Below are 23,417 nucleotides of genomic sequence, written 5' to 3' on the forward strand. Positions count from 1 at the left end.
ACAATTTTCCCAGCTTCCCAGCTAGGCTTTTGGTTTCACTTAACGTCTCAGTATGGAAAATTACATTTATATAAAAGTAGATAAAATGTTACAATGAACGTTATGCTGAATGAAACAATCCAGCCACAAAAAAGAAATACTGTATGATTCTACCAATGTGAGATATATAATCGACATCATAGAGACAGAAAGTAGAAAGGTGGTGGTTGTCAGGGGCTGGGGAGGGGAGGAACGAATGAAGAGCTGGTGTTTAATGGGTAGAGAGATGCAAGATGAAAAGTTTCAAATTTTGCAAGATGAAAAGAATTCCGCAGATTGGTTATACAACATTGTGAATATACTTAACACTGCAGAGCTGCCCATTCAAAAATGGTTCAGCTGGTAAATTTCATGTTATGTGTATTTTACCACAATTAAAATTTTTCTATTATAATGAATCCCCCTGAACTCATCACCCCATTTTAGCAAGTAACAATGGATTGATCAGCACTCATGCTCACTCTCCACCACGCACCCCCATCAACACGTTTATTCTTTATTTTTCCCTTTCTATCACTTCAGTAGAGTCTGAAGAAGGACCACAAATGATAAATCAGCAACCTTGAAACACAAAGTCATTTCTTCATAAATGCTTGAGGAGATCACCGAAACTTGCTACTGGATACATGAGGGTTTGTTACCTTCTTTCTATGTTTGAATAATTCAGGAAAATTCCATAATTAAAAGTTAAAAAAATCAAAATTATAATGAGTCAAGACATCACCAAGGCTTTAGAAAGAAAGAAAGAAAGAAAGAAAGAAAGAAAGAAAGAAAGAAAGAAAGAAAGAAAAAGATCAATGCACTTGGGTGGCTCAGTCAGTTAAGCATCTGCCTTCAGCTCATGTCATGATCCCAGGGTCCTGAGATCAAGCCCTGAGTCTGACTCTCTGCTCAGAGGGAAGTCTGCTTTTCCCTCTCCCTCTGCCCCTCTCTGCCCTGTTTGTGCTCTCTTTCTCAAATAAATAAATAAAACCTTTTTTTAAAAAATCAGTGTTTGGAGAAGGGAGGCTACTGAATGAAATATTTTCTCTGAGCTGTTTCTACAGCTGCCTTCTAGCCAGGTGATTGTCAGACAGCAGAGCAGAGGGAACAGCACCTTCCACCTTCTGTTTGAGTCTTCGAGAATCATGATGTCGGCTGAGACAATTCAGAGAGGAGTGCCTTGGCCAGGGGGAGAGAGCCAACACAAAGATAAGGAGAGAGATCTGCACTCCAGCCTCCCATGGTGGTTAAGGGTCCAAGGCCACACTCTTTTGACAAAAAGCTTACCTGCAAGCAAAGCTTAGATCATTGAAAGTCCCTCTTTAGTAATCATTTTTGGGTGCTCGCTCCTATAATGTATTTATTCCAAGGCCTTTTTTAAAAAAAGATTTATTTATTTATTCATGAGAGACACACAGAGAGTGGCAGAGACATAGACAGAGGGAAAAGCAGGCTCCTCGCAGGGAGCCCGATGCAGGACTCCATCCCAGATCCTGGGATCAGGCCCTGAGCCGAAGGTAGACGCTCAACCGCTGAGCCACCCAGGTGCCCTTGTTCCAAGGTCTTAATAGCGACCTTACAATTGGAAATTTAAACCTTGACTGGATATTTGTATTAAGGAATTCTTAAGTTTTATTATTGATTTTTAGGTATTTATCACCTACACTGTCAATCACCTAAAGACTACTGTGGTTACATCATCTTTTAGAGACACTGAAAAAATGTGTGAGATGCCATGGTGCTTGGGATTGGCTTCAGAACAACCAAAAAGGCTGGGCACTCCCCTGTATGTTAACTCAAAGATGCGTACTACCTCAAACTGGCACTCGCCAAAGACCAAATAAAAAGTGAATGGTTAAACTGTGCCACATCCATACAAGGGAATACCACTCACCAGTGAAAAGAAATGAACTACTGGTAGATGAATCTCACCAACATAATACTGAGCATCAGAAGCCAGACTCAAGGGGTGCCTGGGTAACTCAGTGGGTTGAACATCCAAATCTTGATCTCAGTTCAGGTCTTGATCTCAGGGTTGTGGGTTCAAGCCCTGCATTGGGCTCCATGAAGCCTACTGAAAAATAAGTAAGTAAGTAAGTAAGTAAGTAAGTAAGTAAGTAAATAAGTAAATAAATAAATAAATAAATAAGTTTTTTTAATAAAAATAAAAAATCAGAAGCCAGACTCAAGAGTCCATACTGTCCAACTCCATTTACATAAAGGTTGAAACCAGGCAAAACTCATCTGTGACATTAAAAGTCAGGAGAGTGGTCTTTCTGGAGGGAAGAAGAAGGAACAGAGGGAGGTTTGCAGGGGAGGAAAGCTGCTGGCCATATTCAGTTTCTTGGTTTTTGTGCTGGCTATACAGGTATGTCCAATGTATGAAAATGTGTTCAGAGTTTACTTCTGATATGCATGCTTTTATGTATATATATTATACTTGGACTAAAAAATTAAAAATCATAGTCACACAAGAAATACATACAGATAGGGCAAGATTGGCCATGAGTTGATGGTTATTGGGGCTGGGTGAGGGGTAAATAGGGGCTCATCATTATTGTTTAATCTAGTCCCAGGTATATTCAAAACTTTCCATAATAAAATAATCCTTTGAAGTGACGTTATTTTTTTTAAATACATATTTTCACCTATGGGGGTGGGAGAGGGTTGTGATTATTGTTTTTAGTTGGATGATAAGAAAAAATACATCCCAATTCAATGCCCTGTACTTCTTTCTGCTCCAGTAAGGGTAGATTTCCTAGTCATGCCAGCTTCCCTACTTAAAGACCTCAATCCTTCTCTCACCACCACCCCCCTCAGTTGCCCTCTGCATCCCCATGAAATGAGCCTATATATTCAGGGACAGTTGTTTTCACAAGAAGAAAGCTGTCCAGAGCTTCCATTAGCCACTATGCATTTTTATTGACTTATATCTGCCTTGTTCCAAAGATGTATTTAAGGTTTGCAAAGATGCATATGATAGAGCAGCATAAAATACATTACAAGTAAATAAGAACAAATGAAATAAAGGGAAAGCAAGTACAGGAAAGCAAGAGGGAGCCAAGAGTGAAATGACCACACAAAATACCCGCCATGAAACCCACTCCACCTGCTGGAAATGCAGCACAGGTTTGAGGCTGAGTTCCCCAGCCACCCCCATGAAAAAGGAAGCCAGATCACACTGGGATTTACAGGCCTGATGATAGTAAAACAAAGCTAACAGTCTGGAGAAGCACAACTATTCCTAACATACAGATCAAGAAGGCAGGTTTTTACCATGGGTTATCATATGATCAATATCCTCACCTTACACATGACCACAGAAGATGACTTTCTTAGTCACACGCACACTACGATAAGGCAATGAGGTGAATAATGCACACCCCTACACAACCATAGGGACTTTCTCATAACTTCCTTTGAAATAGACTTGATGAAGAACCTCTAGATGCCTTTCAAGCAAGTTTATTCTGTTGCCACCAAAAAAGGCCTTGACCCTTGGGTGACTCTCAGCAGGACAAACTTCAGAGTATCCCAGGAAAGATCCGGACCCGAGAGCCATACCCCAGGATTCCAAGGGACCCGGATTCCTTGGCACTGGAGGGCAAAGGTGTGTGCATTTTTCCAAGGAATGGGTCTGTAGCTTTCATTAGATTCTCAAAGGTGTCAATGAATCCAAAGAAAGTGAAGAACATGCAACTGGAAGAGAGGAGGTAGCACAGGCTGGTCCACAACCACTGCTTCTCTCAGGCTCCTGGCACGGAGCTTCTCGGGTTGCCAGTGAGGGTTGGAAATACAGGTTTCCCACTGAATGGAATTGGGGGGCGAGCCTGGCATCCTCCCGGGAAACTGAGCTGATCAGAACCAGGTCCAAGAGCTAGAGGCCACCCCTACCCCTGGCAGAGACTCCCTGGGGGATCCCAGAGAGGCAGGGCAACTTCGAGATGAGGGAGTGATTCACATGCCACGCTGGTTCCGGGCCATCAAGCAGGGTTGCAATCATCTCTACCAGGAGAATTTTTTCTAATTTAAGACAATTATAAACTAAACACCTACCTAAATCTTTTTTTTTTTAAAGTCATTAATCTTTGATCATATGGCTTCCTAATGAATCCTCCAAGTTCAACTGGTGCCAAATGTGCTCCAAGGTGACCCAGGTGATTAGCGCCCGAGGTTATAAGCCAAGCACCAGGTACAAGCTGGGGAATCCCTACCACAAATAGTGACTTTGGACCCGGGACAATTAAACTAGAGTTCTTTCTGCCAATAATTAGATGGAAGTTGTTTATGAAAACCAGTGCTGGAAGTCATTACTGATAATAAGAATAGCTAACTAAACATTTATTAAATTCCAAGCACTGTCTTTTCTCATGTGATCCCCGCAGTGGCACTCTGCTTGGGGGGCTGGCTTGTCATTCTCATTTACAGATGGTCAATCCCAGTTTTAAAGGGGTTGAGTAATCGGCACAAAGTCAAACCGTAAGCCAAGATTCGTCTGACTTATCTACCTTGGCCTTCAACCACTACGCTGCCACATTGGTCAAGATGAAACAGCTTACCCACAGGGGTATGGAATGGTTAAAAAGTTGAGTTCCAAAGGGTGAGATGGGCAAGGGGGAGGCGGGTAGGAAATGTACTGCCTAGACCTCTGAAAACTCAGAATTGGGAAGGGATGTGTACAATTGGCTCTCGCAAGTTGGCTCAAACCAATCCAGCCCACCTCCGCTAACAAATCTTATCCAATGTATGGCAGGGAAAGTAGGGAGACAGCATGGAGGTGAGGGAAGGATTCGAGGTGCCAGTTTGCTCTAATAAAAGCAGACTCCCTATTCTGATCCAACATTAGCCTGTTAATTGGCTTCCTTCCTACTTCACCCACAGGCTCTGCTGGCTTCTTTCTCAATGAAAAGAATCTGATCCGTGTGGACTGTAGCTCTGAATGAAGGAAGGAACACAGCCAGTGAAATTAGAGCTTCCCCACAGAAGGGAGACCATCTCCAAGGCTGTGCCTCTGTGGCCCTGGCAGATTAGGTTCCATCATTCACCATTTTGATCTCGAACATTCACAAGATGGCAACATGGCAGAAACGGAGGACTCCAGGTGACAAAGCCAATAAGGAGGAGGCCATTTGCTGACCAGTTCAAAGAATCTTGACCAGAAGGGACAATCTTCTGGGTCTTTTTGTGTGTGTGTGTGTGAATGGGGAGCTTTTATTTTATATTTAGTTGGAGAAAAGTCCTCAAGCCCAACCACTGTGAATTACTGAACCAAAAAAAGACAATTTTCAAAAAGAACCGCCCTTCAAGAAGGAGCATGAAAGGCACTGGGAGGGGCATCTGGCAGGCTTAGTCAGTGGAGCCTGTGACTCTTGATCTCAGGGCTGTGAGTTCGAGCCCCACATTGGATGTCGAGATCACTTTAAAAAGAAAAGAAAGGCACTGGGAAAAAGAGAAAAAAACTGACAATAAAAAATAGATCTTAATTTAAATCAGACCCTCGAATATAAAGAAAGGAGGAGGATTTATTTATATTTTATTGAGGTATAGTTGACACCCAGTGTTATGTTAATTTTAGGCTCTGGGCAGACTTATTTTTTAACTGGAAACACAAACCCTTTGTGGTTGGAAACACGAGTTCACAGGAGAGTGGACTGGACCTCTCTGGAGCTTCCCAGAGTGGCAGAGGAAAGGCGGCAGTTTTTTCTCTCTCTCTCTTTTTTTCTAATTGGCTTAAGCCAACGGCGGTGTGGGAACCCAAATGGGGGGGGGGGGTGCCATATATAAAAAGTTACAGGACAGTTCATCTACCTCAAGTGTCTTACAGCGCACACCTCTTGAATTTTAACGACCAGAGTTACGACTGGGCAATTAACCTCACGTGCAGTAGCCCTCCACCCAAGACAGCTTACAGACAAAAGGCAGAGATGGCTAGCCTCTCTGCTGTCAACAGTCAGGCCCCCACCCTCCTCCTTGTCCTCCTCCTCCTCCTCCTCAGCAGAAGTAAATGCCTTTTTTTTTTTCACACCAGGATCTCCAAAAAAAAAAAAAAAAAAAAGGAAGCACGCAGGCACAGGGAATCACTGCATAACCTCTTGCTTAAAAAAAAAAAAAAGGCAAAGCATCCTGTTTCATTCAAAGATACTGCCATTTTAAATGTTTAAAGGACAAGTGGTAAAAATCCCTTTAAAAATCCCAAAGGCCCAAAGCAGGTCTTAAGCTGTTTTAAGAGCGTTGGCTACTTCATGACAATAATCAGCTACTCGATGCAAAAATCACTTTTCTCTCCAAGCTGGCACAACAGTGAGGAGTGTGTCACTGAGGGAAGTTAAGAGCATAGTTCCTAAGGAAATCCTTCTGCTGTCTGGACAGCGGCTTTCATGGGGGGTGAGCTTGCAACGTTTTGGAGAAGGGTAGCATTTTGCCAATGGTCCCTTACCCTACCCTCCCCCCACCCCTTCTGACCAAAGGAGAAAAAAGGGAGTGGAGACTGCAGCAAGCAGAGTGCAGCTGTTGCCCTTTAAAACAAGGGTGACAAGGGTATGAGATGGTCTCATTTTATTTAATTTTTTAAAGATTGTATTTATTTATTTGAGAGAGCACATGAGCCCAGGGGGGAAGGGCAGAGGGAGGGGAGAAGCAGACTCCCCACTGAGCAGGGAGCCCGATGCCAATGATGCAGATGATGTTGATGATGCCGATGCCGATGATGATGATGATGATGATGATGATGATGATGATGCTGGGCTTGATCCCAGGGCCCCAGGATCATAACCTGAGCGGAAGGCAGACACTTCACTGACTGAGCCACCCAGGCAGCCTCAAGATGGCCTCATTTTAAATATAGTGGCTCCTGTTGCCCAGGCTGTAGTGAAAGCAGTTGCAGAGACAGAAGGGACAGGACCATGTGTGATTCCAGTGCCCTAGAGGGAAAAAAAAGGATTTATTAAGTTAGGTAGTGACCCCAACCCCCTCAAGTCATGTTCCACAAGCTCTGAGTCCTTTTGCAAGGCCTTGCTTGATGCTGTCCCTCTCGGGGATGCACTACCAGAGACTGCTAGGTGGGGGTTACTTAAATCATTTATGTGATTGTTTTAATGAAAAGTTCACTGTCTATAGGAAAATCAATAGTGGCTACATCGTGTCCTCTTCTTGTCTAGGCGGGAGTTGCATCTGTGCTCTTGGACCCCTTGTCGCCCATGATGGGTGTCCAGCTGGCGGGGTTGGCACTCTTGTTGGAGGACAGACCTAAGGAAGAATAGGCAACCCCTTGAGGAGCAAGGCTTGCATTGCAAAATTCAACCTGTCGAACATTGGTCATATCACCACACAGAACAGGCTCCGAGGGCATGCGGCCAGTGTGGTCACTTGGGGCCCCAGGCTCAGAAGGTTCTGGTGTTCGGGCTATCATGCTCTTGGCAGCCATCTTAAAAGTCCCAATAACTCTGTCTTTAGATTCGAGTTGTGTTAAGTGAAGTCTAACAGAACCAGAGCATGAGTTGAGGGCTTGGAGCCTCAGCTCACACACAGTCCGACCTCGTGCCCACCACCAGGCCACTGCTACTTGACACCCTCTGTGGGAGGGTCAGGGTGAGATGGGCGTTCCCAGGCTGAGAGCAACACAGGACATCCCGCAGGCCAACTAGGCCAGGGCAAGCCCTTCACCCACCGTCACCCAGGTGCCTAGTGTATCCTGGCAGGAAGGTGGAAATCCCTTTAGTATTCCCGTGGGAAGGGGACACTGGCTTCCCTTGCCTGCAACAAGGTCCCAGCACCTAGGTCTGGCTGGAAACCTGGCAGCTGGTATCCCTAGAGTGCAGAATCCTGAAGTGGGCCCCCTAGGCATTTCTGAGGGTCTACCCACACCCCAGGAGCATCCCTGTACCCAAGGCAACAGGATATTGAGTAGCAAACAACATGACTGCAGAAGAAAGAGGAAAGTTTTATATTTTAGGACCGTTTTTTACAAAAAAAAAAAAAAAAAAAAAAAGGATTTTATTTTTAAGTAATCTCTATACCCAACATGGGGCTCGAACTCACAACCCCAAGATCAAGAGTCCTGTGCTCTTCCAACTGAACCAGCCAGGCGCCCCAATATTTTAGTACCTTTTTAATGAGACTTTTTTCTTGCTTTTTGAACAAAAAGTTCTGAGTTTTCATTTTGCCCTGCATCCCCCAAATTCTGTAGCTAGCCCCGTCACCATGTTTTACCCATAGTTTGACCCTGAGGGGTAATAAAGATTCTAGATTGCACCACCACCGACACCCCCCACCATGACTTCTATCATTTGCATTGGGCCCTCTGGCCTGGGCAAGTGAGTCTTCTCAACCAGAGCCCTGACCTTCCTTCCCCATCCAGAGCCAGGGCTGGGTGCCCCAAGCAGGGTACCTGCCCAACAGTAAGCTGCTAACAATCAACAAAGGTTCTCTGGGCCTGATAGCCTCGATCTGTATGAAGCATTTGCCCATTTCTGTGGTGTAAACGCTCTGACCATACATGATTTCAAGCCGCCAATGTGACTTCACTGAAGGCAAAACCCAAAGTAGATTCACACAATCTGCTCTGTGTGCAGGTAGGAGCTGGCCCCAGCCCAAACACAGCAGAATCTTCAAGGCATTAAGCCAGGGCCCCAGGAAGCAGAGGGAGATAATAGAACAAAAGAACTTTCTCCTAGATGCAAGGTTTTCCATGTTGGCGGCAGGTTGGAATCACCCGGGGAAGCTTAAAAATGCATAAACCCAGACTACATCCCAGACCAATTACATCAGCATCCCTAGAGGTAGACCAGAAAGCATATTCTTAAATCTCCAGGTGATTCCAGCATGCAGCTAAGGTTATAAACCGGGTGGACCAGTGGTTCTCAAACCTCAGGGGTCAGCACAATCTCCCAGAAGGTTTGTTTAAAACAGGCATTCCGGGGACCCATCCCAGGAGCTTCTGACTCCGAGGTCTGGGGCAGGGCCCAGGAATTGGCATTTCTAACAGGTTCCCTGCTGCTGGTCCAGGAACCACACTTTGAGATCCACAGTGTTAGAAAAAAACCTGCCTGACATGAACCACCTGGGGTTCACCATGATTAGGAGGGTGCTCGGTGCAAAGCTGTGACTTAATTGGAGGCCCCAGAGATGGGGTTTACAGAAAATCTCCCTCCCGTGAAGAAGCTATTTTGTTAAGACCGAGAGACAGGAGCCTGGTAGTAAAAGGCGACTGAGCTGTGACATGCCACCTGCTTAATTAAAAATGCATAAGAGGAGACGGAGGCCAGGTTGATCAGCCCTAGGTGGTCACTTGAGGGATTTGCTGGCCAGCAGGGTTGCCTGAGGAGGGAGCAGAGAGCAGGAGCCTCTCTCTCCTCTGGAGACTGGAGACAGCAGGTCACTTGGGCTCAATCTAATCTACCCCAAGAGCACATCAGCAGCCCACCCCTGGCTTCTGAACTCCCTTGGTAAGTTCTTTCCTGTGTTTATCTATCTTCTGATTCCCCCTCATCCACTTCTGTACCGCAGCCCCTTCCTCAGACTAAACTAGGGAGCCACGCTTGGCAAACACACCCTGGTTGTCAATAACAGTAATGTCAACCCTTTTAAAAACTTTGGTACTGCAAAAAAAAACTTTTTTAAATAAATAAAACTTTAGTACTGAAATTCTTGCTGCCTTGTGTCTGGAAAACTGTTGGGTGGGAAGACAAGTGTGGGGAAACCTCTGTTCACAGGGCAGCTGTCCCACCTACTACACTACCTAAGCCCAATTCTTATAGAATACATCTCTCAGAAAGTAAATTGGAGCTAAAAGTAAGCACACGCAAATATTCCGAGCCAGGAATTCCACTCCTAGAAATACCCAGGAGAAATGAGTTCGTATGCCCACACAAAGACACACATACGAACATTTGTGGCAACTTTATTCAAAAGAGCCCCAAACTGGAAACAACCTAAATTGCTATCCACAGGAGAATGGATAAGTAAGTTGTGGTGTATTTTCACAATGGAATCCTACCTAGCAGTGGGAAAAAATAGAGCTACCGATCCATGCCACAACACAGACAGACCTCACAGACGTTCAGAAGGCAAAAAGCCAGGCGTGGAAGAGTACCTCCGTTCTGGTTCAATGCACGTAAAGTTTCAGAACAGGTAAAACTCATCGATGGTGATAGAACTCAGGATAGAAGTTAAAGATGTAGGGCAGTGTTGACTGAGAATGGGCAAACAGGAACCTTCCGAAATGCTGGGAATGTTTTATATCTTGATCTGGGTGATGATTACACCTATCTATGCATATGTAAAAAATATATTGAGTTGCACACTTAAGGTTAGCGTGCTTTGTGATATAGAAGTTAAGCTTTGAGTTTATACACACACACACACATACATATATATATTAGGCCTTTTAGCCTCAGGCAATAATTTCTGATACCTGGGAACTGAGGTTTGGGGAAAAAAAATGACAAATAAGCAAAAGTTTTTTTTTTTTTGAATCTTCTTCTCAAATTGGCCAAGATAAAGAAATGGTTCTGGCCAACCCAAGACCCTGAGGGCACACTGAGATCTGACCACTACCACTAGCATGCATCAAATGCAGACCCTGGGCCAAGACACAGCCAACATCATACAAGTGTTCTCACCTCAGAACAGCCCTAAAACGTGGGGACAATTATTATCCCTGTTTCATGGACAAAGAAACTGAAAATCAGAGAACTTAAGTAACAACTGAGAAGGGACCCTAGCCCTGCTGTCAGCAAGGCCAAGCACTGACCCTCCCATCAAACTGAGTCCACAGCAGGAGATGTCTTGTGTGTCTCATGGAGAGCAGTCCCTAAGACGGGCTCTTAATCTTTTTGGTGCCATGGACGCCTTTGGCATCCATAGGCTGATGAAGCCTATGGACCCGTTCTCAGAATAACGCTTTAAATGCATATAATGAGGGGTACTTGGGTGGCTCAGTTGGTTAAACGATCAGGTCACATTCTCAGGGTTGTGAGATTGAGCCCTGCGTCAGGCTCCACGCTGAGTGTGGAGCCTGCTTAAGATTATCTCTCTCCCTCTCCCTCTGCCCCTCCCTGCTTATAAATAAATAAATAAATAAATAAATAAATAAATAAATAAAGCATATAATGAAATACCACAGAATTGCAAAGCAAACCAATTATATTGAAATAAACATCAAAATGTTTGGCGACGTAGTCATATGGGTGTTCATTTAATGCATTCAATAACAAGGTAAGCTCACTGCAATTATTTCAAACTAATGATGACTGTAAATGATATTGGGAACTATCTGCAATCATTGCAATGTGACATGAAGATCTCGGTGATTTCTGTTGGCGACAAAGTTACGGCCATTGCCAGTATCCCTGTGGTTTCTTGCTTACATCCATTAAAGGAAATAATAGTTAGAAGTTACTGGAAAGAAAGAAGCCATTTTTTTCCCCATCCAAGTTCACGGACTCCCTGGCGTCTATCAGTTTAATAATCCTGCCTTCCAGGAAGAAGCCAGAGGTCCCAACAGGAGAGGGGGCAGCTGTATCAGGACCTCACCAGGTGGCCTTCCAGAGCTCACCACCCCCCCTCCCCGGCCCTGGTGCACTCGTCTGTAGAAGAAAGGAGGTCATTCCTAGGTACCCTTCACAGTCTCTGGCTGCATGTTGGCCCCCAGAAGTTCTATGACCGCCTCCTGGGCTGTCTTCAACCAAGCAACTCCTGTTTCATGCAGGCCTACCCTGTACTAGGAGCCTGGAAACACCTGAGGAGCCCCTGTGCTTCCCAAATGCAACTGGGCCCCTCCCTTCCCAAACCTGGAGGGCCAGCGACAGGTCTCAAATGCATGACTTCCTTCCTGACCGGCTCCCCTTCAGAGAACTCTTATTGCTGCCTGCCTGGCATTCAAATGATCTACAGGCAGCTCTGTCCTCCTCCAGCCCAGCCGACCTGGGAAGACCAGGAATGTCTTCCTCCCCTCTCACCCTCTCAACCCCTTTCATTCCAAAGCAGGGCGGGGCGGGGGCGGGGGGGGGGGGGGGGGCTTGCTGTCGGAAAGTCTTTGTTGCGTTGAGCCGAGTCTATAAGTCTATAACCCGGGTTCCAGTCCAGGCAGCAGGCAGTAAATACCAGGGAAGATAAATAACAATGCAAGGTCAGATCAGGCGCAGGAAAGAGTGATTAATTACCAAACACCCACTTTCAAAACCAAGATGCTGCGTGTGCATGGGTGAGAAAGAGAGAGACAGAGTCAGAGAGACAGAGAGACAGACACAGCAACAGAGAAACCACAAGCAGATGAGCAAGTGCTCAGTGAGATCGACCCCGAGTCCAGAGGCTTTTTGCAAATGAAAGAGCTGGAGGTTGAGTCTGGAAAGCTGGCAAGATGTGAACAGGCCAAGGGGAGGGAGTCCAATGCAAAGGTCAGTAGGTCAAGTTCCAAGGACACATGTGTCCAACTCTTCCACCGGTTCCACTGCCAGCCTCAGATGAGCCTCAGATGCGCTTGCACAGCAGGATCACCTGGGGGCTTTTTTAAAGGCAGCTGCCTGGGTCCCTTCCTCAGAGACTAGGAGTTAATTTGAGTGAGGTGAGGCCCAGGCAGGGGCATTTCTTTTTTTAAGGCTCCCCCATGACTGGAGAGCAGGGCCAGGTCTGTGGACCAGGCTGGCAGTGAGGCAACTTTCCTCCTCCACCCACTTCTGAGTCAAGAAGGCTCTCTGAAAGAAGAAACTTGCAGGGCAGCGGGGAGGGCTCTGGGAGATGGGAAGCACGTTCTAGGAACTCCCTGAGGTCTCACCGCCCATCCTGCTTTCACTAGTATTGGCCAGGGTTAGACACCTGCTGCTGTGTCTTTTTCCCTTTCACTCAATGAAAGCCCAGCAGAACCACCTGTGAGGGCCAGAGCACCTAGCCTAGGGCCTGCGGTGGATATAAAAGGGTCCACTTACTTCTAGCCTTACCTGCCAGGGTGCAGAAGCAAAATCGCCTCAGCAGCAATAGCAAAATGCTGTTGTCATCACCGCCCCCCCAACCCCCCCGCAGCTGGGTGCTAGCCAAAGTTCCCCCGGTTATTTCCTGAAACCCCGAGAAGGCCTCTGCTCTGCTCTGCTCTGCTCTGCTCTGCTCTGCTCAGGGGCCCTCCAGCCCTGGCGGGGAGGGAGGTGGCCTTCCTGACACCACTGTTCACAGGACTTCCTGGGCAGCCAGGGCAAGACAGGGCTTTGGGCAGAGGCAGAACAGGCGCAGGAGGGGACGGGGTCAGGGACCAGGGCGTAGGGAGAGAACCCTTCTTCTTCCCCCCTCCTCTCTCACCCTGCTTTATTACCCAGGCCTGAGCCCCGCATTTGCCCCCAGTCCCACACATCCATGTATCCGACAAACACGGGCAGCCCACCATGTGCCAGGCACTGAACTAGAAGCTAAAAATACCATGAGAAACAACACAGATATTTTTTTAAATCTCTGCCCTCGCAGAGGCTGTCATTCTATCTAGTAAGAAAGGCCAGAAATAAGATAACCAAGTCAACTATATGGTGGGTCCCAGGGTAGCAGTGCCATGGGGTACAAGAAACAGGGAGGGAGGAATAGGGTCTGCATGGGGCCTTTGTGGAGAGGAAACTCTCACTCTGAAGCTGACGTCTGCATAAAGACCTGAAGGGAGGGAGAGGTCAGCTTGTATTAACTGGGGTGGGGAGAGCATTCCGGGCAGAGGGAAAAGGAAGTGCAAGGGCCCTGAGGCCAGAGCAGACCTGGCTGGGCCTACCGCTCTGGGATGTGTGGTGGGAGCAGAGGAATCCAAGAAGAGTGAGAGGAGGGGGGTCAAGCAGGTTGACACCACTAAGGGACAATAGAGTTGCCATTAGTGTTGCTTTCACTCTGAGTGAGCTGGGAAACTTTGGACAGCTTTGAGCAGCAGAGTGATGTGACCTGACAGGGGCATGCTGGCTTTGTCACTGAAACTTGACTGCAGGGGGCAGGGGTGACACAGCAAGGAGTCACAGCAGAGAATCAGGGCGGGGCCCAGCCTGTTGGCAGCCACCCATGAAAACAGTCTGGGGGTGTTTTGACGGGAAGGCCAAAAAGGTTTACTAAGCAAGCAGACATGGAGCAGGAAAAGAAAGAGGAGACAGGCGACTCCCAGGGTTTGGGAGGAAGGGGTAGCTGCTTACTGAGATGACAGGTGGGGGGATGAGAAGAGGAGGCACTGGTGAGCGGGGCATATCAGGCGACATTTGAGGAGCCTTTCTGATACCTTGCTGGTGATGCCAAGTAAGTTGAGCCAGGCAGTTGACTGGGCTTCCACACCCTGTTTCTGAGCATCAGACCCTAAAAGTCTCCCCTCATCCTGGGTCGGGGCAGAGGCAGCCCACAGCCCTCCATCACCCCTCCAGAGCCTTCTGGAAAAACAAAGCCCCCGGGGCCCCTCAGCTCCCAGAAATGCCAGAGACCTTGCCACCTCAGGTCAGCCAACCCAGGGAAAGTCCACTCAGAGTGAAACCACTTCAAATAGAGATGAACGTTCCGGAGTAAATAGTGAGAAAAAAATTTTTGAACTGGCACTTGATCTCGAAAATGACCCTCGAATCATAAAAGTAAGTTGTTTTATCTGGAACAACACGGAGCTTCCAAACGCAACTGTGCACCAATTCTCAGCAGCAACAAAGTGCTAACAAGTTTGGTTGGAAGTTCAAAGCTTCCCCCTCCCCCCGCCCCTCCCCCCCACCAAAACCAGTCTAGAGGCCCAACGGCCTCCTATTCACCCTTGACTTCCACACACCATCTTCAAGAGGGTCATTTTAGCAAAAAGATTCAAGGCCTTCATCAGTTATCCCAAGGGTCCCTCCTGACTCTTTGTTCTTCAAAGGGCCCTGTTTTAGAAACTCCCATCATGCCTCCTGCTCAGGGGCCGCCTCTCAGGCAGGAGACCGCGGCTAACTCGGCCAGGCCCTCATCAGTTCCGCAGACGTGAGGAAATCCGGCAGCTCCCAGCTTCACTCTGCAGTTGCCCTGCCCTGTGCCCGTCTTGAGGTCCGGAGGCAGGGAGGCCGCGCAGCTCGTCAGCCAACGAGCCATGTCCGGGTAGGGACAAACTTCATGTGGTCAGTTCATCCCTGAATATTTCTCCAACGTGACAACTTCTGCTTTTCTACACAACCACAGAGCTGCAGCCACCCAGGCAGCAAACTTTTGGAGCATGAAGAGCCCTCCTCGTATGTGGCCAAGGGCATTCTAGAATACCTGAATCTGTCCCACCACCACCAGCCCACCCCACCCCAGCCCCGCCGCCGGCCGCTCTGCTAGGGCCGCTGTCATCGAAGATGCCAGAAAGTTCCCCCATCCTGCAGTTCTGCAACCCCGGAGTCTTTCTAAATGGAGGGCTTGCATTTTCTCCTTTGTTTGGCTGCGTTTTTTCTTCACGGGCCCAGCTCCAGAGGCAGGGTATTACCCCCGCAGAGCTCTGCCCCCACAAAGCTACATTTATGTAATCATTCCAAAACTCACAACCCCTGAAAACTTTGAGGAATGTTATTAGGCCCTGTAGGCCAGAGGGGCCGTTTCCAGGGTAACAGCAGCTCCACACTAAGGAAGCAAGGCCTTTCCTGTCCTGCAGGCCTCTCGGAGTCCAGGCCGCTGCAGGGAAACACATGCCCGGAGCCTGAGGGACACCCCGGGTCCCTTATCCGAGGGGCCTAGCGCCCACGACAAGGACACACCGCCCGCCTCAGATAGCCCATCCTGTGGTCTGGTAATAAACCCCCCGCCCCCCCGTATTCATCCGTCCCCACGTCCCAGTTTGTGGTCTGGAAAAACCGGCGTAAATGTGAGACAGCCTCCCGCACAGAGTTGGTTTTGCCACGGTGTAGCTTGAGGCCAGCCTAGCTTCTGTTGGGAGCAAGGTGGACGTGAAAACCCCATCTCTACGGGAAAGAATGCCCCTTCCAGCTGCTCGGGGCAACTCCAGGCCCAGAGAGTTTGACTGTGCCCCTTTGACCTTGGCCTAAAGATAAAACGCCAAGGTCCTTGGCACCTGAACAAGATCCATGTCCTCCGTCTCATAGGGAGGGTTGGAAATGAGGAGGGTGGCCCTTGGGGGAGCAGTGTGGAATCACTGTCCATGTGAGGCCTTCTCCCCTGTTTGTTGGCTTCCTATGTTGCCTGATAGGCCCAGCTCTGGCAGGACTGCCAAAGGGGAGCTGCGTTCAGCCGGGTAAGAGACACCCCAGCACCCCACCCCCACCAGAGGATTCACGGCATCTCTCTCAAGTCCAAGAAATGGGCTGCAGAGCTGATGCAGCCAAGGCCGGTCATGGCCGCTGGGTCACTCAACCCCTTCCTCCTTCCCTTTCTCTGTGCACCCCACGCCCCATGGCCCCGGCAACAACAAGCTTGGCCTTGGCCTTGAGTTTACTTACAAGTTTCTTACACAGGAAAATTCTGAGCTCTGGCTGGAAAAACAGATGTTTCTGCCAATGACACTGAACTTCCCCTGACTCACGTGGGGTCAGACCTTCTGAAAACTCCCGGACGGAGAAGGGATGAAGAACTCAGGGAGCCCTTGGGATCTGTGGGCCTTTCCCTTGAGAATGAGAGAGCTCAAAGGAGAGAGAAAATTAACACATGGGACAAAGTAAGGGGCAAGGGCAAAGCTGAGTGGCACTATTAAAATTCAATAGCAATCCACAGAAGGAAGCTTTCAGGGTAGGCCAACTTGAAGCTCGGGGGACAGTTAGAGGGAATCTTGGCTAAAGTAGAAGATTTCCACAGAAGGAGACGATGGCCAGGTTAGGGGGGTGGGAGCGGGCAGCAGAGTCAAAGCCCAGAGGCGGGAATGCCCCGGTCTGTGCAGGCAGAGAGAAAAATCCATAGAAAAATGAGGTCTGTTTACTTCATTTAGAGGACTTTCTAATACAGATGGTTACCTACTATGGGATACTACTGTGGGCCAGGCACCATGTTGGGATCTGCAGGGGGTCTAAGGCTGGTTCAGCAGGACCAGGATAGACCAAACCAGGACAAAGGACCAGAACAAACAAAGCAGCATTGTCCTGTAAGGTGGGCTTCCCCCAGAAGCTGTCGCTGGGACAAGGATGTAAGTGTAGGTGGTTTATCTGGGAGGGGGCAGGGAAGGGAAGGCAGCCAATAAGCAGCTGACCGCTGTGGGCTAATGAGACTCAGTCCAGCTGGGGAACTTCTGAGAGCCTGCACAGAACAATAATTCCAGAATGTTCTACCATAGGGTGAGGGAGCCAGGGTGTTCATCCACCAGCTTCCAGCAGTCATCAGTTGAGGGCTGCTCCCAGGGAGAATTAGTCCCTTGGCACTTCTAGCCTGTTGGGTGGCCAGAGACAGCCCCCGGGCATGGGGACGCAGGTGTTGGCAGCTGCATGCACAGAAACAAGGAATACAAGGGGGTGTGGGTGAGGCATTAGTAGCATCTGCTGCCCATGTGGTTGAAGGGGACGGGGAGGAGAGGACGTGGACTTGTGGCCTTAGTAAAGACACCAGGACTGAGATGGCCACCCAAAAGAAGCCTTGAAAGATCCTCGGTGCCGAGCAAGGGGGGGTGGGGAAGTGGTGCATTATCTCCTGTAGAAGCAACATGAACAAAGGCAATGAAACAAGGGACATGTCTAAGGGCGACCTAAAGGTGCAGCTTAGCCGAGAAGATCAGAAGGGGCCCCGGGTCACCTCACAGAGGATGCAAGCCCTCGATGCCAGGCCACAGCTTCCTTCCTCATCTCCTGAGCCATGGGCAGCCACTGAAGGCGTTTGAGCAAGGGTGGCGTGGAGTGGTGGTTGAGGGACATAAAACCTGCCAAATAGCAAGGGCAAAACTCAGAGTTGGGGAGACTAGGTAAAAAGTCCCCATGCAAACCCTTTATTGGCCTTGGCGGTGATCACATGGCCAGGGAGGGAGATGAAGGGGGCTTCCCGGGGCTCAGGTCCCCAGAGCAAGGCCTTGTAAAGAACCACATGGGAGTTGCTAACAGGGGCACCCAGCCCCTCGGCTGCCAGTCCTGATCGTTCCTTCCGGCAGAGACGTAGGCCCGCTCATTTCTCTCCTATTTTCTTTCTTCCAAAAAAAACGCTTTTGGCCTCTGCTTTCCGAAAGCTTTGCTCAGTGAGTTTAAACAGCATCTCACAGCATGGCCAAGCAATAACAAATGGCGCCTGGTGGCTCGCCTGCTGGTGGCTTAAAAAACAATTGATGACTTTTAATCAGCTGAATGAGCATGGGACAAATGACAGCATGGCCTGAATGGGGCCCAGACGTCATCGGCTGACATCAGTGGGGAGGAAGGAGGTGCCCTTCTGGCGAGCCTAGGGACAAACAGAAGCAGTCCCTGGGCCGCTCAGGGCTCCAGGAGGCAGCCCAGCCCACACCCCAAAGCTGCAGTCTTCTTCCACATCTCTTGGGGAGACCAGGAGAACCAGCTGCAGGAGCAGCCAGGGGAAGCTTCCAGAAATTACAGCTGCCCCTGGTCACCTGGCCAAGTCAATTTTGCTCCACACCTCAGCTGTCCCCTCTGGCAAATGGGGGCAATGAAGACAAGCTCGCTTCCTCGGTTAGGTTGCCGCACGCGTGGGATAACTTTAGGAGAGGCTGAATCGCTCAAGAACTCGAGCGAAGGGTCCCTTTGTCTATGTATCCTGCCCCCAGCACGACCACCACCACTGCCGGCCCCCTGCCCTCTGCCACACACACACCAAATGGATACTCGTCAAGCATTTCTGATGGAGAAGCGCACATTAGAGCCAATGAAGCAAAAATGGCTTGAAAATGAAGCCATCTACCCAGTGCTTCCTATGGGGCCGGGCCCTGTGCTAAGCGTCTATGTGCATTACCTCAAGAGCCCCATCTTACAGACTCCACGGGGTTAAGGACTGACTCTGCCCTTAGTTCTGCTACCACAACAGTGTGAGGGATCTGATCCCATGCCTACCTGGTGGCACAGCTCTGCTTTTCCTCACTTGTCCAGCTCAAACTGGGCACAGCAGCAACGTCAAGAAGTTAGGAGGCTGGGAGGGGGACATGTGGCCCAGTGCAGGAACCTATAAATTCTATTAAAGAAGTGCCAAAAGTCTGGGGCATCTGGGTGGCTCAGACTGTTAAGTGTCTGCCTTTGGCTCAGGTCACGGTCTCAGGGTCCGGGAATAGAGCCCCGCATTGGGCTTCCCGCTGAGTGGGAACCCTGCTTCTCCCTCTCCCTCTGCCCCTCCCCCCTGCTCGGGCTCTCTCTTTCTCTCGCTCTCGCTCTGCTCTCTCTCAAAAAAATAAATAAAATCTTAAAAAGAAAGAGAGAGAGAGAGAGAGCCAGAAGTCTGACCAGGCAGAGCTAAAAGTACCACTCCTAGGCCATGCCTCGGTCAGAACCACAGCAACATGAGACCTTTACGCCCTGAATCCTCGCTGATCATCACAAATGATGGACCAAGAATCTGCTTTCCAGGATTCTTCTTTGGCTTCAGACTATCTGGACTGCAGACTTTCCCAATACCTTCGGTGTCCACTGGGCCCCTTCTCAGTTTTCCTTACACTGGATGTAGCCACCTTCTCCCTCCTCTGAACTTCCTGGTAGGAAGTGGCCCCTCTCTGCTCCCAGCCTATCACTGGGTCCATATCACAGACCTGGTTCCCAGGCACAGGAGGAAATGCAGACTCTTCAGCGTCCCCGCAGGTAACACCCGCCTGCCTGCCCATCCCCCATGTGATCAGCTCCCGGATTCTCTCCCTGACAAGGACCGCCCCTCCCTCCCTCCCTGGCGTCTGTTGGGTTGCCTGGGACATGGGCCCCGAGATAGAGACCAGTGTACAGCAGCTTGACTGGAGGGAACAGCTCCTGCGAGGAGGTGAGGGCAGCAGGACGGAGCAGAGAAGTTGAACTACCATGCAGCTGCAACAGAAGCTCAACCAACTCCATGGAAAGTTCTGGAGCTAGGATGGCCTTTCAAAGATGTCCCAGATTGAGGCAAGAGGGTAAACCCTTGCATCTGCCCCCCAACAGACCAGCCATTGAATACAAGTTGGCCCCCAGGGAGGGGGGTGTTACCCTGAGTAAGGCAGCTCAGCACCCATGAGCTAAGGGCAACCCTTGAGTGGGCAGCCATCCCCCGCTCCTAAAGGGGAGGATCTGGGTGGCACACTACAGCACCCACTACCCCCTCCAACAAAACTCCTGCTCACGCTTCAATTGGCAGCCCCAGCCTGATCCATCCTTGCCAGACTCCTAACTACTACCAGAGCACCTGGGACTCCCACTCTTCAGTACTAATGGCTCTGCTTCAGAAATGTCAGATAACACCTAATCCTCCATCTCCAGACGGTGCGAAGCAGGGATCACCTCTACCCCCTGAGTCCAGAGCACTGTTCCTGGCACACAGAAGTCCCTCCCTAAGTGCTGAGTAGATGGATGTTGCACGAGAGGTGCCGGCAGGCCCATGGGAATGTTCCAGCTTCCACGATTTCCACTCTGTCAGTGCCTCAAAGTGTCTACGTGGCTTATGCCGATGACAGGCAGGCACAGAGAAAGCTTGCTTCTACAGCCAACCTGGCAACCTCTCTTGGGCTCAGGCCAAGAAAGTCCTGTCCTTGTTCCCTTCCCTGTCCAGTGTTCCGCTGCAAGTCCAGTTCCTAGCTAAGAGGGCCAAGTGCATTTAGAGACCTCCGTGCCAGGGAAAGCCCAACGCCACTGCCAACAGCGCTATGTCGCCGTTCTTCTGAAGGAAATTACTATTGATCCCACAGCTCTCCTCCCCATGCTGTTTGCCGGGGACAGCCAAGGATTCCCGTGCCAGCTGGGCTCCCACACGGCTCGACTGTTCCTGCACCAGATGGCCAGACCAACACCCTCTGGCTGCCGCACGCCCCCGGGAGACTAGGCTCTGACGTCTATCCGCCTGGCTTTTTATGCGCGGAGGACAGCGGGGTCAGAGATTACAGGGCCAACCACATTACAATAAAAATCTCTGCGCAACGAAAAGATTTCCAAATCCCAGTCGTTATCAACGTAACCAACGAGGCAGGAACGCTTCTTCTGTAGCCTTGGCTTTCACTGCTCATCCAACAGATAGCGGCTGCACGCCTGCGCGGCCAGGGGGATACAGTGGCAAAACGAGACAGTCCCTACCCTCAGGGAAGTTCTAGTCTAGTGGGGTGTGGGTAGGGCCACTGAGTCATCGGTTGTTGAAGCGCAGGACAGTTTGGACAACGGAAAGGGATGCGATTGCGAGCTAAACCAGGGCAATGGGCATACACCAGGACTTGTCCCGGGCAAACGGGGACACTTGGCCATCCGAGATACAGATACAACACGACCAAAATGGGGGAGTTCCCATAATGGGGGGTGAGGCAGTGTTAGGTCGTGCCACAAGGTGGCGCAATTGAAATACTCGTAACCTTTCTTTGTTTTTGTTTTCTATCTTGATGAAAACTAATTTTTCTTTCCGTTGCCACAGAGCAAATAGAACCCTTCCATGGCGCGCTGGAGCCAGATAGAGCTGGTTTTGTGAGAGCCCGTCACTAAGCGTTCACTGAGTTTAGCCAGCCAATTGTTAAAGACACCCATTAATACAAATTAAATTAAAATAATGTCAACTTCATTTAAATCTAAATAATTAAAAACATAAAATTGAATCAACCACATTGAAAACAAAGGTAATAAATACTCAAAACTCACGCTTTCCTAATGACTTCGCTACAGTTCACGATTGCCTCCGTTTCTGAGGTTACTGTCGTATCCGCGTGGGAGAAATGCTATTTAATTGTGTGCTACTGCACACCTCTTCCCAGCTCCACGGTTGGAGCCGTTGCATGAGACTGGCCTTGGTGAGTATTTACATCATGGAAATCAGCAGATGCTACAAATCAGGGCTTTGGGGAAGGGGGGGCGGTTGGGACAGCCAGTTGCTAAGCATTTACCAGCACACTGCTGAAACCGGCACTTCAGCTTCATAATTTATGTGGCCAATTTTCATGTACTTTGGGCAGTTCTATCGCATTCCCCCAAATTACAATGTCCTCCCACCTCAAAAAAACAAACAAAGTTGGGGAAAGGAGGGGGTCCTGTTCCTCCCAAGAGCTCATCTGGACTCTTGGGAAGGGGGAGCCCCGTAAAGATCATCCAGTTCAGTGCTAAATGCAAGGGCAGTGGGGGGCGGGGTCCACAGTCAGGCTCTGGGTTGCTGTGGAAAGCTAACCCCCACGTAATCGGCACCTAACATTTGCATGTTCGAGCTGACCCGGCGGGGAACTCAAGATGTCTTGCCTGTGATTGGTGAGATGACTTGGGGACTGCCCAGGGCACCACCACTCCTGCGGTCTGTGTGAGTCAGAGCCTCAGCAGGAACGGATGGCACGCTCAACAAGAGGGTTAATTGGAAAGAGTTTAGCAAAGGGACTATTTACAGAGGTGTGGGCAGACTGCAGAAACCACAAGGGATCGGGAAGTGCCCTAGGACGAGCGACAGTGGCAAGCTGCTCCCAGGCCCTGGGTTGAAGGAGCAAGAGTGGGGGGGCTCTTAGCAGAACAGATGAGCACACGCTGCCCCCACCAAACTGCAGCCCAGCCGGGCGGTGGGGGGGGGGGGTAAATTCCCCCAGTTCTTGACTCCCCCTGCCAGCCAGATTGCCGGTTGCCACATCTCATTGCCCAGACCCAAGCGGAAGCCAGTAGCCAAGGCCACCTGAGTGATCGAGTCCCCGAGTCCCCGAGGGCCAGCCTCCTGGGATCCACAAGAAGCAGATCTGGGGGAGGAGGGCAAACAGATCTGCCCACCACATACGGTACTGTCCTCCCCAGTCTGCAGGTCCCAAAAGCACATGCCAAGGACTCTCACCTGCGTGAGGCCTGGCCCAGCAGAAGAAACTGCAGGCTGGCTGTGGGCCTGGAGGCAGACAGGCCGTGGCCTGGCAGAGCCATACCAAAGAGCCAGAGAGGAGCCATCCAAAACCATCCTGCTGACCCACGCTTCACATATAGGGGTGTCTTAACTACACAGATGCCCATAAGTAAGCCTCTGCACAGGTGCAGATCTTACCTTCGTGCTGATAAAGCTTATGGGCCAAGACCCTTCACTGGCGCAGACCTTTTCCAAGGCCCTGTTAGGGTCCTGGCAGTTATAATTTGGATCTCTGGACTGATTTTCTTAAAAGAAGCCCCCAAAACTCATACATACATTTTGGGCCCCCCCAAAACTGGGATCTGACCCTGCCAGTGTGACAAGAAAGGGACTGGGCTGGTTACTCCGGTTTCTCTGGCCCTGGGTAAACCCACTCACAGTGGCCAGGCAGGCAGAAGTCAAGGCCGCAGGATGAGGACTCTACTGCCTCCCCATCTTGTGGAGAAAGAGGGGTGTCTGGGCTGCAGGACCAAGGAGAGAAAGCCGCCCCCCACCTTCCACCCCCCCCCCACCCGCAGCTT

The 23,417-nt window shown here is 49.7% G+C and overlaps 1 long non-coding RNA gene across 1 annotated transcript; it reads right to left on the reverse strand.

Moving 5' to 3' along the window:
• Positions 1-6,561: 6,561 nt before the first annotated feature.
• Positions 6,562-22,121, reverse strand: LOC125754701 (uncharacterized). The gene is made up of 2 exons (XR_007409486.1): positions 21,675-22,121; positions 6,562-6,941 (listed from the first exon to the last, which is right to left on the reverse strand). It is a non-coding gene; the product is annotated as an uncharacterized LOC125754701 (long non-coding RNA).
• Positions 22,122-23,417: the final 1,296 nt, after the last annotated feature.

The sequence above is a fragment of the Canis lupus genome, chromosome X, assembly GCF_003254725.2.
Source record: "Canis lupus dingo isolate Sandy chromosome X, ASM325472v2, whole genome shotgun sequence".
Taxonomy (NCBI): domain Eukaryota; kingdom Metazoa; phylum Chordata; class Mammalia; order Carnivora; family Canidae; genus Canis; species Canis lupus.